Below are 14,947 nucleotides of genomic sequence, written 5' to 3'. Positions count from 1 at the left end.
TCATCCCTTGAGATTTCTCTGTGTAAGAATATATCAAAAATGCTTTGCAGCTCAGGCAAGAGAAACTAGGTTAGTATGTACAGCTTATATTTTGCTCCCAAAACCAAGACTTCAGCATAGAGATCTGAGCGATCTCTTGCAAATCATTCAACACAATTACAGAGATGGAAGATTAAAACATAGCCCTTTCATCTTTGCATAAACAATGGAGTTGTATTAACTAGCTACTCTCGATGCAGGGGGAAGGCAGACGTCCTCTGACTGTTACTTGTACCCTATGTCCAACTGTGCCCAGGGAGACATAATATAACCAGTTTCATCCCTTTCTGTGCTTACTGGTGGGAGAAGAATATTTCCCTATCCATGACAACCTATATTATATGAATGTTGCTTTCTCTTTCTGGGAGATTAAGTTCTAATCAGGTGATCACGTCCGAAACAGTGAAGACACTGGAGTTAAGTGTACGGTTCACTCATGACCCCTCCCTGAAAAGAAACCCCCACCTGAGCATGAGTGTGTGTGTATCATGTCAAAAGACCACTAAAGGAAATTAATATTCAATATTCTCTCTGGGAGTATGAAGAGGAACATGTCATGCCCCTTTGGTGAAGACTGCAAAATTAGAGGGGTACAGAAATGTCTCTTTCTAAATAAATTGTTCCTTGTATCCAGTGGAATCCCTGTGGCATATATGGTCTTCTGTATCTCCAACCAGTCTCCAGTGCATCATAGATATTAAATCAAGCAATTAAATAACTTTTATTATTATTACAGTGTTGATTCCCAGCCAGGAAACAAAAAGCCATACAAAAAACATGGAGCCCCTGGCTCCAAATAAAAATATGTATATGTCAAATACACACATTCTATCCACTATTCCAAAGCTTACTTCCTAACTGGAATTTTAATCTAACACACTGCAGTGCCAAAATCATTCTATATTCAGTACATATTCCTAAGAATGCCTAACTATAAATGCCTGAAAGACTCTCCTGCAAATGCAATTCAACTCTCTGTCCACATGATACATAATAAGCTGCATGTTCAATCAGCTACATCTCTGACTGAAACACGTCCGCTTTAAAATCTCTTGTGTTTTATCAACGCTATTTCATCTGGTGATAAAGTGCAAAAGATTTTAAAACAGACATATTTCTAAAGTAATATTAAGAATCACACTGGTTAGTTTTTAGGGGAAAAATGATGTTGAGAATGAAAGCCTTTCTATCATTCAGCACATCAGTATAAAATATTTTACCTACTAATAAGAAAGACACTTGGGTCATAGGGCATTGAACAAATACTTCAAATAAGCTAAATAAATTTCGAAGCACTTGATACTTGAGACAGACTTCTGGTTAGAAGATAAGTTTGAAGAAGTGCATACTTCTCTAGTCGTTGTGTGTCCTGGCCATGTTTTAGACTTATGTTTTGGAGTGGGAGTTTGAAAATTCAATGTTATTGAAAATAACTTCAATTTTGTGTTCAGATCCTGATTAAAAGAAAACCTATCAGAACAGACACCTCTTAGAGCCCAATTTCTTCGATTTTAAGCCCCCAAGAATTCCTTTATACACAATTAACACTGCAGATGAAACAGAAGAGGGAAAGACTGCCTCCTCCATTTGCAGGCCTGTTCTATTACCAGAGTGAAAAGGTGATTGAGGAGGAAAATGAACCACAGCACTCAAGTAAGCAGAAGCCACAGCTGCTGACAGCTTGCTTTTCCTCTGGAAAAGCAGCCAGAGCAGAGCAGCAAATGAGGGGGAGTTGCAAGGCTACTGGTCTGACATTCCTGCTCAGGGAACAAAGAAAAGAGGGAGGGAATTTCTGATTGCAAATCTTATCCTGTCTGTGCTCCCGGAGAGCCATCCCCTGTTCAAAGACAACTGTTTCCCAGGATATTCCAGTGGCAAAGGACATGGAAAAACTACATTTTTAAGCCACACAATGCAACAGGAAACTATTTTTCTTGTACTCTCAAAAACCTGAATAGGAATCCAGATTCATTCAACTAAGAAACAATACTGGGCAAAGTGCTACATTACTAAAGTATCTACTAACTAAATCAAATCAGGCCACATTCTCTCTTCCCTTTATTTCTGCTGGTTGAGAAGTGAAACTAGTTCCAAGCCCAATGACATAAAAAATCAGGGCCTCCATGATTAGTGAGAAATGTCCAAGGATAAAGACACGATCTACTGCGCTTTAAGTTAATCACAAGGTACTGTGTAACTGCTAGTAAACAATCTAGATGTGTCACGCTATTGCACATGTACTCAGATGATGAAAGGTACCAATGCTTCCACAAGGCACAGGACTATTTTATGACTCTAAGGCTGGAAGCCTGTTGGTAGAACTGCACAGATCTTGAACTATAACGTTTCCAATCCCCTTCCCACTGTTCAGGTTGTGAGGCACTCTAGAGATCCCTTTTGACTTGGAGAAGCCTTTAGGAGCCTTGGAACAGGGGTGGAGCAAACTTTAATTTCCAAAAATCCCCAGCAGTTGAATCGGCTTTGATAATTCTCAGTTATTAAAGGCTGCTTCTCCCCTCCCCACATTCTGAGGCTCCCAAAGGAATTGGGGGGGGGGGGAGGAGAGAGAGATAGTAAATTCAAAATTAAATATCAATGTCCGTGGCTGATGTCATCACAGCCTATATGCCTCCAGAGTTACACCACAGGATTTCAGGATTTCTATAGGATAGATTTGATTTCAATCAAATTGATTTAAATCACTATTTAAATTTTAAAAATAGGATTTTTTTTTTTGACAATTCAAATAAAAATGGATTTTTTAAAAAAAAGTAAATAATGCTTTAAATCAATCTGATTTTTTTTAAAAAAACACTGATTTTTTAAACCTGATTTAAAAAAAAATATAAGTAGAAAACATTCTCAATTCTTTCACAAAGGAAGAAAAGAAACAAACATCTATTGAAATCAAAGTACTTCCTGATACAATGTATGGCTTCAAGAGGTTTTTTTAAAAAAAGACAGAAAAATCTTGTGGCAACTTTCAGACTAATCAGTTTCATCTGGCATGACCTTTTATGGGCATAGCCCACTCCTTGAGAGGCATAGAATACCATACTCAAACCACAGGTTTAAAGGCATACTGGTTGTGATTATGGAACTAGAACAGTATTAAAGGAATAAGAAAACAACTGTTATTAATACTGGCTTTAAAAAAGGAGTTAGTGGTTAGATGAGAAATCGAGTATTTATTGCACATTACCTTTTTTCCATCTCTTACATTCAGTCATGCTTTCTTTCGTTCTACCTAGGACACAACTGTGATTATTTATTTATTTAAAATATTTTCACCCTGTCTTTCTCCTTTAGAAAGGACCCAAGGCGGCTTACATCATTGAAAGGCAGTATTTAAAAAGCTAAAAATGCTACATACACAAACATTAAAATGTTTAAATATAATAGAAATAAATACCATACTAAAAATATGGACATTGATGACCATTCAGCGCAACTGTGAATAACATTCCTTCCCTAAAATCAAAAAGAAAAAGCTTTTAATAATTATCAGTGAATTATACAGCCTGGGAAAGCTGTAGAGAGATGCTGCCACCATAGATATCTTCTCCAGGCTCAACACGAAGAACCGGCAACTGAAAACTTCCACAAGCTTTTGGATTGCAACTACAGTGGTGCTTCGCTTAACGACGATAATCCGTTCCAGGAAAATCGTTGTTAAGCCAAAACATTGCAAAACGAAATTAAAAACTCCATTGAAATGTACTGAAACCCGTTCAACGCGTTCCAATGGGGTAAAAACTCACCGTCCAGCGAAGATTCTCCATACAGTGGCCATTTTCGCTGCCTGTATAGCGAGGAATCCGTCCCTAAACACAGTGGGGAGCCATTTTAAGCACCCGGTGGCCATTTTGAAACCACCGATCAGCTGTTAAAAAACATTGTTTTGCGAAGAATCGGTTCCCGAAGCAGGGAACCGATCATCGCAAAACGAAAAAACCCTATTTAGATCATTGTTTCGAAAAAGATAATCGTACAGCAAATTTGTTGTAATGCGGGGCAATCGTTAAGCAAGGCACCACTGTACCCTTATCTCTTACCACTGGCTGGGCTATAAGTGTCTGGGATATGTTGTTGCAAATATCTAGAGAGTATCAGGTTTTTTTCCAATCTTCCTCATAGGAATTCTGCAAAATCAAGCCAATGAGTTTTAATTTGAGCCATTAAAGCAACTACATTTCAACCACGGCATGGCAGTTCTGCAGGATCTTTTTTATTATTAAGAAAAGCTTTTTATTACTAAGAAATTTCGGCAAAGTGGAATACAGAAGTTTCATTTTGGCTTTTTAAGGTTAAAAAAACCCCCACAAAATGAGAGTACACTTCTGCTTTAGCTGGTTGGATAAACACTCCCACAAGAGAACAGTGCAGGCAGTTTTGTTAATATATGAGAGCATTTTAAAAATGGCATCACCAAAAGTATAGTCATTGGGGAAACCTTGAGTAATCTGGCTCTTTCCCCAGGATTTCCTGTAGCTTTCATAACACAGGCCCCAAAGCTGCTCTGCATATACGGCAAGTTTTGATGTCTCAGAGGAAGAAGGAACTCAAGAGCATCCAATTAGAACTTGCTAGTAAGGGAGACAGGCCTCAAAATACTATAAAATGATATTTATTGCTTTAAAAGCCTGATGTGTTCCAGCCTGTCAATATCTTAAGGCCTTCTTCAAGGGGATTAGTTAAAACAGTTTGCAGAAATTTCTGTCAGGAGAGGTGTCAAGACACCAATAAATTGGTTTTGAGACACCTAATACTATTTTCTGTAGGCTTGTTCTCTCTAATCCCCCTGACAAGCCAACATATATCACCCTCTTGAGATGTACCCCTCCTATACACAAGTCATTATTTCTCAACATTTCACCAATGGCCAGTGTGGCTGCAACACTTATGACACCAGAGCCAATGGTATGTGATAAAGCCACTGGATTGCATGCTCCAATGTGTCTTAAAAAGACCTACCACTCACACATGTAACCCATACTTAAAAGTAGTAGTTCAGAAGTCAGATCTAATCTAGAAAGTGCCCAAACCACCACAGAGAAAGTTTGTGTTCACATTCCTAGTAAGAGGCTGGTTTAAAAGCCATTACAGTATGACAGAAAAGTAAAGACAAGCCAACCACTGCATATGGGCAATGCATTTCAAGTTTAATTCATGTATTATACCATAGAAGAAATAAAGCCACTATTAGACAGCTGCAGCAGAGACTATTATCTTAAGTACAGATGTAAGATGCTATTGGTATATTTGGAGAGCACCTTCAAAGTAACCTTGCAAATATTTTTCTTTCTAAACACACAGGCACAGGATAAGAAGGGCCAACTAATCATGTGCTTTTAATCTGGTCTCCTCGGGAGACTAGTTTTGAACACTGCATCACGCCCTACGCGGCCTAAGAAATTAAACCCGAAGCACAGCAATGCAGGTGAAGGAGCCGGGCTATTCAGATAAGGTTCCTCTTTCTCTCAATGGCTGAAATCCTATTGCTTAGCATAGTAAGTCACAATTATTGTAGGCCCATCGCATCAACAGAACGTGCAGAGGAGTAGACTCTCCAAATCCCCACAGAGTCAATGGGCCATTCTAGTTGCAACGTTCCATGCTAAGCGGCAGTATTTCAGCTGCTGAGTTCTTTACAACAGAGTCAGGAAGCCTAGATACTGGCTGAAAAATTGATTCCTGGCCCAGACGCTGAAATAATCAATAACAGCTCTAGGTTTAGCAAGCACCATGACCCTTGATCTTCTCGTGTGTAAATGAATGGCTGCTACCCATTTATACAGAGAAGAATTAAGTACTGCCCTAAGCCAACCTTTGCCCACCATTCACCCCAATGCTTACAGACAGAAAATTCTGTGGCATGCAATGTATCTATCTGTGTGAAATACACAGCTTCTCATCACTGTCTCTCACACATACATGGCAATGTCAAGCATTTTGCTAGTTAAGCAGCACACACGCGCGCACATACACTATTAACACACCCTTTCTAGGACCCTGCAAAATGTGACTAAGTGCCATGCATGCAGCAGACCTGGCCTAGCCCTTTGAAACTGAAAAGGGTAAAGCATGAAAAGAAATAAAACACCTTCATAATTTCATAATTACAAGTTCATTTCTGCATTGGTTATATTCTTTAAAAGCACAATGAATACCTTCTTTACCTTCAGACATTCCCAGTAAGCACGGGAAGGTTGTGAATGGAATGGGTGGGGCTGCAGTGTGCATCTCCGTTTCCCTTCATGGACAAAATGTGACTTAACAGTTCAACAGGGCTTGAGTCATCCAATGAATGGGCTAGCCAACGAAACTAGTAGATGGAGTTAGGGCTACAGTACATACAGTATCTCCAGTCCTGTCCATTGTTACCATCACCACAGATGTGCAAAGGGCCAAAGGGAAGCTACTGCTCTGTAAGCACTTTCTAGTTGCAAGCTTGTCTGCTCTGAAATCCAGTTGGGATCTCAGAGCAGACAAGTTACCATTAATGCTGATCCATACTTTGGTGCTACATTACAGAGAGGAGCCTGGTGTTTGGTCAGCTATTTTCTCCTTTACCACAAAACAACTTTTGCCACCTTATCTGAAGAAAGAACCTTCAACTTACATTTGCCCTCCAAATGAGGTTTGTAAATTGGGGCTTGCAGAAATAATTTATTCTACCATGTTTCCCCGAAAATAACAGGGTCTTATATTAATTTTTGCTCTTTAAAAAAAAAGCATTTTCAGGGGATTTTTCATTTTTTTATGTATAACAATCTATGTTTATTCAAATACAGTCATGTCATCTTCTGGTTGCTACACAGTGGTGGAGAGCACTTAACGAGGGCTTCTTTTTGGGGTAGGGCTTATATTACGAGCATCCTGAAAAATCATATTATTTTCAGGCTTATTTTCAGATTAGGTCTTATTTTCAGGGAAACAGGGTAACAGCACAAAACTAGGGTCTGAAATACAGTGTGAACCAACCTACCCTGTGCTTATCTCAGTTTGCTGTTAAAAGAAAGTAACCAAAAATCCTAAGATGTCGTATTTTTTCCTGACTTATCAAGAGAATGATTAAATACAGTACAAGCAACTACCACTGTAAAGCTGAGCTATCTCTATCACTTACAGAAGCTGTCTGAAGATAAAAAGGGGGTCAGAACAAGGCTAGACAACACTGCTCCTCCAGAAATGGTTGGGACAATAATTCCCAGGACTCCGCTCCCTCCAGCTATGGTAGCTATGGTGGCTAAATCTGCTAGATGTTGCAATCCGAAGAAAGGAACTCTGGCTATTTAGTAAATTTATGAAAGAGGCAAAATTTGAACTTTAGACTTCCTGAAAATCAACTCAATGTCTTAGACATTTTGCAACAATAGCTTACTACTATTATTTTTTAAAGGTTGGGTGCTGCAAGAAATGTGCAAGTCCAACATAAATGCTATTTCGGATCCTCCATGTGTATGATTCTCTGTACCATTTGAATCTACTTTGATTTGTGCTCAACATGGTCATTACAAAAATATTACGTCAGTTAGTTGGCCACAGTTTTATCTTAAAAGATTTCAACTGGTAGGTCAAGAAACACCGCCTGGACATCCTGACTTAAGATGGGTTGTGACAGTCATACAATATCCATCCACTGCTCTGATATCCTTGGTGAGCAGAGAAGTGATTCATAAAGGCTTCTAAGAAGTAGTGAATCATTTATTTAAAGTATTTATGAATCACTATTCTCCTCATCAGGGCCCAAAAGAATGCCTTATGAAATCACAATATAGGTAGAGAAAAGAAAGAAAACTTCGAGCACAAACTAAAATAGTTTTTAAAAGCAAGCTATGACAATAAATATGGGTTTGACCACATACCAAAAGTCCAGTGAGGTCAGATTCATCCTGACTCCCTTGGGAGGGAGTTCGATAACCTGGCTGTTCCTATCTCCATAACAATGAATTGTTGTTGTTTTTAAAGTTAGAAGTGGTTCTTACAAGCTTGTTTGGGTTAAAGATCAGAAAGGCTGAAGACTACTGATGTAAAGTAATAACTGTTTCAACCTGAGCTCCTAGCAGATACTTGAGAAACTGCTTTGCAACTATGCAGAACAAGGAAGATTATACGGATTGAGATACGGATTATTTAGCATGATTCACTCAGTATATAAAAAATGCAACAAAGAGTTTTTTCTTCCCCAGTAATTAATTTCCCCCTCCTCCAGATCTACAATTTTTGTATACAGGCTGGAATTCAGCAGCAAAGTTCTCTTTCCTAAACAGCAATGTCCGCAAGCTGATCTACAGCTCAGTGGTTCCCAACCTTGGATCCCCAGACGTTCTTGGACTACAATTTCGAGAAATCCTGGCCAGCACCGGTGGTGAAGGCTTGTGGGAGTTTTGGTTCAAGAACATCTGGGGAGTCAAGGTTGGGAACCATTTCTGTAGCTCTTTGTCCTCCAGTCCCATGTTCAACTGGCTTCTCTCTCTCACTTCTCACATGATAAGGACTAAATGTAAACAAACAAACAAAAGGTTATGCGGGGGACTTTCTGCAAAGAAGGAATTCAAATCTGGAGTGGATTTCTTTGGGAGAGCAAAAAAACTACTGTATCTTCAAATATTAAATCTTGGCTTTGAAAACATTTGTGCTGTTTTTGGGATTGTCAGGGAAAGGAGAAAAACTGCAGGGGGAAAAATCCACAGGGGGTTTTGGCTTTTTGGGAAGAAGCCACCTATAGTACACTATTAACACATCTCCAGGGAGGAAGAATGGGCTGTCAGCTGCATGGAAAAGGAAAGTCATGTATTAAAGAAACATGTTGCTGTAATCTTGCTGAGTAAAAGAAACTTTTGGTTACAAATCTGCCTAAATTTATAGAGCAATCCACAGAGCCCTTATACCACAGGGAGCACCTTTTCCCCATGTGTTTCTCACCTTCCTTTGAGATCAGCAGATATAGGTGTCCTTCTCCATTTACTGATCAACAAGGACATGCAATAGAGTTTTTTCCTCTCTCTGAATTTCTTGCCTGCAACCTCTTACTGTAGTTTCCACTAGAAGGTGAAAGCATTTATATTAAAAGGGCTTTCCTGGGAATTGGACAATTGCTATTATGACTATTCTACTGTTTGTAACTTTTTTTACAATCTATTTTAACTAGATCACGTTAGCAATTATTTATCATTTCATTTTACACATCACTTTACATGTACCCTAACAGAACAGGAACTAATAAATTATTTGTAAACAACACCACAGAGCAACAACCATGGGAGGAATGAACTTTATGAAGTGATTCAATAGTAAGCACACTTAAGTGCCTCTGAAATCAGTGTTCAGAGAAGTAGTCATCGTATGTAACATTAAAGACACCCTATTCCAGAACAGGTGTGGCTTAGATAAGGTCATCAACTATATTTCCATACACACAACTCTACACTTTTCTCTCAGACACAAAGTCTTTCACTCTGCAAAACCCTTCCAAGGATCAATTCTTGTCGCAAAAAATAAAATTGTACAATTTCTATGTAATGCAATGCTTTCAGTGCACTAACTGGCTTTCAAAATACAGTAAAAGAAGCCAGTTTGCAAACTCAGTTCTGGTATTTTAAAGCTGAGGCCATTTAAGAAATATTTTGGCTGAAATCCTGTTGTACAGGTCCGTGTGCACAACAATAATGATGTCAGCAGCAGGAGCAGCAAACAGCTGCTGATTAAATGCAAACTGCTGTAACTGAAAACAATTTCAAGGTGCACACAACTCATATACAGTTCAACTGTGTTGGACCCCAACATCATGGACCCCAACATCACCAAAGTGAATCAGAAGCAATTAGCCACTGATGGTGATTGTATTGCCAACATGCATGTAGAGCTGCGCAACAGGATTTCCACTGTTGTCTTCCTCAGCTGTTGTTTCTCATTCAAAAGAATTGACATAACATGCATTTAAATTCTATGACAATTTAGATTATGCTTATCTTGAACAGCAAAGCCGTTCATCAGATTAGCTGTCAGATAATATGCCATGAGTCATTTCTAACTTTACATACAAGGAACCACTCAAATCAAGAAGGAATCCTTAAAGTGAAAAATTATAATTCCTTGAAAGCATTTTCTTACAAGGTCTGCTGCCCCAGCACTATTTGTATGTTCTTTAGGAATCTGTTATTTCCAATAAAGCCACACATTACCACTTTAAGCAGCTCTAGAACACCTTGTGTCATCCATTGATCGTCTTTTACTATGACCCACTTAAAGAAAAATAGTAACCAAAAAGAATGTCACTACCGCTTACAGCCATTACTTAATGTAAGACAGAACATGGTCAAGTGTGAAGTGTTAATGAAATACCATTGCATTTCTTTATAAAGGTACACCCTTTTAATAATAAACCATATTTTGCACCAGCCAAGGCTATTTGTTTTAAATAGATCAGAAAACAAAACTGGAAAAAAAAACAACCAAAAGCCAGAACCACCGAGAAGCTTATAAACAGGTGCATTAAAATGAAATTAAACTGCCATATCATGATAGGTTGATTTTAGAACAGAATGACACAGGATTTATCAAGACAGAGTATCCAAAAACATACAAGGATTGCGGCTTATTTCTTATTTACAAAACATCCACATTAAGCCTCAGTCACATCAGTAAAATTATGAGTAACATACTGAAAATATTAAACATATAGTCAGAATATGAAGACTGTCTCCACTGCAGACAAAAAAATGAAATTATATCTAACTAAAAATTAGTATCAAACATCGTACAAATATACGTACTTCCCACTAATACGATATCTGAGCAGTAATTTGATTCACATCTGTTTTCTGCTGTATATGAAATTCAAAGCACAGCATCTGAAAAATTCAGTGACAATATGTTGGAACACTTGGCTATTTGTATGAGAAAATGGAAAGAAAAACCACTACAAAAACCTAGGGGGAAATCCTTCCATGTATTAAATTTAAAACACAAGTCGCAAATAAGTTTCAGATAGCTGTGCACAAACAAGTGTGCCTTTTGTCAACAGCCTTGGACATGCAAATTTGTTTACTTGAAGAAAACTGTAGGAAATGGTTGCAGCTCCTTCTGCCATTTATAACAGAGGCAGCCCCTCCACCTATTTCTGCTTAATTCTTCATGAAAATGGAGAGGAAAATGTTTCTGTATAATCCGGCTGCAGATTTGTATTGAAAAGGGTTAATTTCTGCACCGCAGTCCCCTAGCAGTTCTGGCTGCAGAAAGGAAAAAGAGGGAGGGAAAGACGTCGCTTTCCCAGCTTCCTTATGACAAATTTCAGAATAGTACGATGGTAGGAAAGAGGAAAAAGGAGCTCGAGGAAGAACCAAAGCACCATTTGTTAACTGAAAACAGGGCTGCTTTCTTGGGGGCGGGAGGGGGGGGTGCTGGGAAAGAGATTTACACTGCAGTATCTGGCAGCAAAACATGGCTGCCTCTGCCCCTTTAAATCCAAATGGCCCTCCTCTTTCGCCTCCATCATATTAAACTATTATCTGGTCTCTCCATAATTATCCTTCACCCCTTAAAAAAAAAAGAAAGAGGGGGAGCGAGAGAGAGGCCTTCTCCATATGGAACCAAATAAGAGCTTTTAGAATTCTGAGTTCAAGGTCTAACAGGATATGCATGCAATTCATATATGAAGACACACATACAAAAGGCTATTTATTACCAGTCCAGGATGAGACTTGCCCAACTCCAGGATCAACACTGACACTCTGAGCCCTTCCACCCAAAATGCCAAGCAACAGCAATTTCAGGTGGTACTACACAACCCATTTAAAATCCAGCGTCCAAATCCTTACATTTAATCCATTCAGTTCTACTTTAAGGCCCTCCCTTCAGACTCTCACAACAGGTTTCTTCTTATGACTGCACTGGTTGTCACACACAGGCTACAGAGACACACCACTTTTGCCTATACATCCTTTCCTGTCATTTATTCTACTCCGCCTAAACATTCACACATAAATTCTGTTGACATCCTTTAAACCACCAATACGGAAGAATCAAATACTTCAGACCACCCAGAACGACCAAACATCTGTGCTTCCATCACCCACAGATCCCAAGCATCTGACCAAAACCTTCTTATACACTAAAAGCATTCCTTCACATCTCCGCAGCTAGTCACCCCCCTCCCAGATCACAAATCCTATTTTGCTTCAACACCCCCCCACCCACCCCCAATCTCAACACTCACATCCTCACAGACCTTCACACTCCCTGGTGCTCAATGCCCATTGCTTCTCTCATTGTTTCCCTTCCCTTTCATTTGGTTCTGATTTCTATGCTGCCTCTTTCCCTGCTGTTGTGCCCGCACCTCTTTGATGTCTGTGTCGGCCATCCGTCATCATTCCCTACCACACTCACTGATCTTGTTGGAATGGTCAGAATCTTGGATGGGGACTTCCAAGATCCGAGTTCTCTTCTCTACTGAGCCAGGAAACCTGCTAGGCAAGCCTAGGAAAGTAACACTTTCTCAGCCTAAACCACCTCACAGGGCTCCTGTGAAGTAAGGAAGAGTTCATCATCATCATAGAACTGCAAAGCTGCAAGGGACCCTATGGATCATAGAGTTCAGTTCTTGTCGAGGAAGCACAGTGCGGAATCGAACTCCCAATCTCTGCTGCCAGATACCTAAACCACTGAGCTATCTAGCAGTTCCTGTTGTGCCACCTTCAGCTCAATGGAGAAAAGAAAGGATAGAAATACAACTAAAAATTAAATATTATTGATAGGAACTAATTAACTGTAATGTGACTGTCAGCATTTGGTCTTTGAACATATACTTTGCTCTCCTACCTTTACATCCCATTTTTGCTGATATAACTGAAAAACATCTAAGCAGGCGTATTATTATAAATATAACAGTCTGCTCCCCAGAGCCCTAACCACTGCCCAGAACACATCTGTTGTCACATGATGACCCCCCAAAATCTATCTTCCTCAAACTGGCATTCTTCAAACTTGTTAAAGTAGAGACCTCATCATATACAACTGGAATGGCCAGGGGCTGTGTCAGTTGAGGATGCCGAGAGTCATTTCAGCACAAGGAAAACGAGCTAGGGCTTTGAAGAATCAATTCTCTCTACACTTCTACCTGACTGGCTCAAGACTGAGGTCCTGTCTTCAAATATCGCCTTTGCCATGAACTCAGCAGGCGGCTTTCTTCAAGCAATTCTGAGGATGGCTTCTGCAATATTAGAATAACATCAACAGATCATACTGATGATCTACTGTCATATTTGTAACTTACACATTCGAAGAGCTCAAAATACAACATATGAATGTCTTCCAATTTAAGCCTCACCTCAGCATATCCTTCATAGCAGGTTAAGCTGAGAAAAAGTATGACGGGTCCAAGGTCACACAGGAGCTTAGTGACTGAGTGGGAATCTAAATGCATGTCTCCTAGCACTCTCACTATGACACTGTATCAACTCAAAATAACCAAGGACTCCTTATTTGCAAGTACAGTACTGAGATATGCCAAAGCACCACAAATACTACTACAGCATGTTTGTAAATAACCACCAGTGCTTCTCCTCAGCAAGAATGATTTCTTTCCCAAGGACCAGAAAAGGAAACTCTGCTTTCCTAATTCTTTTTTTTTAATTTCCACATGACTCCTTACATGTGTCTGGGGGGAAATGGAGAAACAGGGACAACACATCAGTGTAGGAACAAGAGAAGCCCTTGTGCACAATACTCTATCAAACACATTTCAACAATATCACATTTTTCTCCAAAGGCTTACTACTAGGTGGATCAAGTCGTATCTGACTTTTGGCGACCTGTTTACTTTTTGGAAGGGTTTAGGGTGACAACCCGAATGAGGTTTTCAATACACATGAAATAACTACTGGGTGTGTGTGTGTGTTCTATCATTGCCACGTCCTCTTCCCGCCAGGTATCTGTGGTCCAGCAGCATTTGAACCCAGGTCTCCTAAGTCCTAGCCTCATATTTCATCTGCAACACCCAGTGGCTCTCATATAGCTCAGTGGTTTCGTTCTCTGGCTGCGGAGCCAAAGGTTGGGGGTTTGGTTCCCCACTGGGCCTCCACGGGGTCCCTTTCCAGGTCTGTAATTCTATGATGATGATGATGATGATGATGATGATGATGATATCTATGGCAGAGAGCTCTTTGCCACTGTAAGACGCCATGGGGGCCAACTTGGTAGCACTTCTAGCAATGGTTCTGAACACCCACCCGGCCACTCGGTGACACCTCTACGGCCACCCCTGAGGGTCAGAAATGGGCCCCATGGCTGCCTGCAGGAAAACGATGGAGCCGAAAAGATCGGCACAGAACTTGCCCCATTGCTTGGAGCTTGTTCTGGTTAGGATGTTTCTGGTTATTTCCTGCCACAAAAGGATCCATCCACGCCAGGGACTAGTCGCTTTGGCAGGCTGGCTGTCCAGGCTGGCCCAGCGAGGCCCCGCCCCTCCGCCGAAGCCCCGCCCTCCCTCTCTCCCTCCCTCCCTCCCCCCCGCCCTCCCTCTCCCGGGCTCCCCAACCCCCACCTTTTTACCTCACCTTCAGTCTGTTCCATTCTAACGCGCCCCGCCGCCTCCGACCGACCCCAGCAGAGACACCACACGCGGCGAAGGAGCCCCGCCAGGCCGGCCCGGGCCAGGCCAGGCTCGGCAGAAGGGGCGGGCCAGGCCCCGCGCTAGGCCGCGCTCGATCCCCGGCCTCAATTGCGGCGGCGTGCCCGCTCCTCCTCGTCCTCCTCCCGCCGCCGCCGCCGCCCCCGGACGCCGCTTCCACCACGGCCGCCGTCCCAAGCGGGCGGCCTCCGGTGCCGCAAGGCCGCGCTGTAACCGCCGAGGGCGAGGCGGGCGGGCGGCGAGTCGCGGGAGAAAGAGAGGGGGCGCTGGCGGCTC

At 41.1% G+C, this 14,947-nt stretch overlaps 1 protein-coding gene across 4 annotated transcripts in view; it reads right to left on the bottom strand.

Annotated features, from left to right (window-relative positions):
- The window catches only part of NSD3 (nuclear receptor binding SET domain protein 3), a 73,289-nt gene extending 58,554 nt beyond the window's left edge, over positions 1-14,735 (bottom strand). For 3 of the 4 annotated variants that reach the window (XM_072978918.2, XM_078379659.1, XM_072978919.2), the window contains exon 1: positions 14,598-14,735. The gene's annotated coding sequence lies outside the window, so the exon portion shown is untranslated. Of the gene's footprint in view, positions 1-10,817; positions 11,423-14,597 lie in introns of those variants that run through there. The other variant, XM_078379658.1, reaches the window with a different exon arrangement.
- Between the last annotated feature and the right edge of the window lie 212 nt (positions 14,736-14,947).

This window comes from Pogona vitticeps, chromosome 8 (genome assembly GCF_051106095.1).
Source record: "Pogona vitticeps strain Pit_001003342236 chromosome 8, PviZW2.1, whole genome shotgun sequence".
In the NCBI taxonomy this organism is placed as follows: Eukaryota; Metazoa; Chordata; class Lepidosauria; order Squamata; family Agamidae; genus Pogona; species Pogona vitticeps.
This window is presented reverse-complemented; position numbering and strand designations above follow the sequence as displayed.